Genomic DNA, 3,223 nt, shown 5'->3' with positions numbered 1-3,223 from the left:
CGGGGATTTGCCCGCAGGGTTTTACCACAGGGTTTGCCGCTCCGTGCCCGTTAGGCGGCTGCTGGGGGCCTGGCACTGCAGGCCGGGCCGCGGTAACTCCGGACGTGGAGGCAGCTTTCATTTGAGCCTCACCTGCCCTAAGAGCGGGGGTGTGGAGAGGAGCCCGTGGCTGAGCGTCCCAGACTGGCACCAGCCCTTGAGGAGGAGGAACCGGCCGCGGGTCTGGGCTGGAGGAGGCAGAGCCACAGCTCCCAAACGACTCGACCCTGCTCGCCACAGGCCGGACCAGGCCTTCACGAGCTGCCACGCTGAGATGCCTCTCGCCTCAGTCATTAAACTCCCGTCCTCACATTGCGTGGAGGTTTGATTTATTACGTGACTTACTACACAGCTACAAACTCACACTTAAAGGAAATGTTCCTGTAACGAATTTGCCCAACAAGATAAGAGGTGATCATCCAGCTAAGCGATGTTGAGGAGGACGCTGGGGTGCACTAACTCACCTCTCAGCCTTTTTTGCTCCTTGCATCTTTGAAAATCTGTATGTTGTTTCACAAACCTTGGGGGAGATCCACCTGCCCTGTGCTTCAGAGCAAATGGTGAGAATGGGCTCTGTTCATCGAACCATGAGGCTGTAGCAGGTAGTTGTCACCATCTGGTGAGGGGCCTTGAGCACATGGCTCTACTGGAGGAAAAGATGCCCATGCTGCAACCACTTCGGGGTGGAAGAGACAGCGGCTGCACAGGCGCGTGGTCCTGCGGCAGGAGGAGCATGTGGCACCAAGAAGTGGTGGAGGAGAGGGATGTGGGAGACCATCCTGGGAATGTTTTGCACCTTCAAAACCTACTTTCAAGATCTCCCTAGGGACCAGCTGCCACTTTGCATGATGTTATTGAAAAACATCTCACTTGCATTTACTGTTGCTTTTTCTTTTCCTGTCTCCTTATCACTTCTAGCTGTAGAGCATCCTTTTATCTGGGTGGCCATTTGAGGAAGCTGTGGTCCTATTTCTGATCAGCAATATTTCCTGAAATGTTTTGCTATCTCAAACCGAGGAGACCTGCTCTGTAAGCAACGAACCCACAGAGCCATCAAATGTCAAAGCACTCAAGGCTGCAGCCTGCAGAGTCAGAGCAGGCAGCTTTTCCTAGAGGCCTCCGCAGAACAGTCAGGCAGCCACAAAGTTATTCAAGGCCTGTGACATCTATGTTCACTTTATAAATAAATGCTGTCTTTCCCATTCAGAAAGCAACTTGATTTTTAGAGAAAAGGTATTTCTCTCCCATTCCTTGATCACTGTTAAATTTGCTCAGAGAGAACAGAAGAAAAAAGAAAATACTGTTTCCACCCTCTTGCTGCAAAACTTACACTAGTCCGTTACTACATGGTGGCCTAATAGCAGCAGTTTTCCCTTTGTTCTAGTCATAAAAGCTGGTCAAGAACTGGGCGAGTAACATCTTATCCTTTCTCTGCTGGGCAGCCCTGACTATAATTCCCCCTTTCCAACATATGTTTTCTCTTGCCACCTGAAGGTCACCTTGGCATTTTCCAGCGTTGGTAGGCTACCTTTTCCCCTGACACAGAGCCAGCTCTTCCCAGGCACTCCCAAGGGCCGTGAAGTCTCTTGCTATCCTTCCAACTAAAGGCCTGAGTGCTTGCCTCAAGGGCTGGCATTCAGCCCTCAGAATTTCTCGTGGGAGCTGCTCAGGAAGAAGTTCTCACCCCATAGCAGCCCAGCCCAGGAACTCCTGCCAGTCTCTGCAGTTAGAAAGGAGAACTTCTGCCAGGAAGCATGTCTGGTCTGAAGATACCATTCAGCCTCCACTTCTCCCATTACCAAGGGCTTTTCGCTGCAAACTCTCTCTTCCTCTCAACGTTGATGCCTCATCTGTGGGTGTAAATTTGAAAAACTCAACAGAAATTCAAGTGAGCTGATGTATCACATGCAGAAAAAAACTTGTAGGGATTGTTCATGGTGTTGTTATTCCTATCTACCTTATTATGAAAGCAGCTGACCTCTGAAGAAGCTGTGGAGGATGTTTGTGGCAACACTGTTGTTAGTGAGGCCAGAAAATTCTGTGGTCTGTCTTGGAGGTGCTGGGGTAGACTCAGCCCTGCACAGGAGAAAGATCATGGTGTAGCAGAAAGGCAACATCACGCAGCCAGGCCAGCCCTTTCTGCATCGTCACGGTAAGGTGTTTTCCAGCCCTCTTTCACACGTGTTCAACAACCCTTAGAAAATCAGCATTGTTTAAACATTAAAGAGTGTCTTTAAAAATTCAGCAGCAAAGTTCACCTGCTTTTTAGAGCCATATTTAAAGTGGTGTGGAAGTGTATTTCCACTGTCTAGAACTGGGCTTCAGTCCAGGCCATGTCACTGGGTGGAGCTGGAAGAAAGAGGAGGCTCTGCAGCCTCCAGTGATGGAACAGGCATGTCAGTCTACTCCACAGCAGTGGTCAGGGCTAGCTTTCACCTCTGCTACCTCTACATCTCTGTAAAGAAACCTGTTAGCACTTAACCTAGCTCTGCCACAAACTATTAAGGCCAAGCAAAACTTGGATCTGTTGTTTTGCCAGCCAGCTAAAGTTAAAATATTGAAGCTTTCTTCAGTGAAAATGCAGATCAGCAGTACCTGATACCACACCACTCACCAGATCCTTTTGTGCCAGAAGGTTCACCCCATATCCTATGGGTCCCTAGGGCCTTGCCTTCCCCACGCCGCTCAGAGAAGCAGATACTTTCAGTCCCAGTTTTTCTGGTGCAAAACTGAGATGAAATGTACCGCCCAAGGTCACACAGTGAGATGGCAGAGATCACTGGCAGAGACGAAACTGGAGATCTAATGAGCTCTGGTCCAGCACATTTACAGCAGATTCAGTTACCTTACCCATCAGACTGCAGATAAACAGTGTGCTAATGGCTCTCAGCTACATTCACCTTTCAAGATAATGAGGAGGTGGCTACCTGCCCAACCTTCCCTTTTTCTGAAGCAGTTAAAATAGTTAGATAGTCATATCTCGGTTTGTTTTATTTAGTTACAGAGAGAGGTCTCCCAACCTCTGACCCACCAACAATTAAGAACTGAATTTCTGCTTTGCATAAGAAAAATACAAAATTAAAACCATTGCATCAGTGATATTTAACCCCCAAATCTTCCAGGTCAACATCTGATCATGCTAATGCTCTTTAAATGCATTGTTATGATTTTATACACATGCAGT

Source organism: Athene cunicularia (genome assembly GCF_003259725.1).
Source record: "Athene cunicularia isolate RWA chromosome 14 unlocalized genomic scaffold, athCun1 chr14_part1, whole genome shotgun sequence".
In the NCBI taxonomy this organism is placed as follows: domain Eukaryota; kingdom Metazoa; phylum Chordata; class Aves; order Strigiformes; family Strigidae; genus Athene; species Athene cunicularia.
This window is presented reverse-complemented; position numbering follows the sequence as displayed.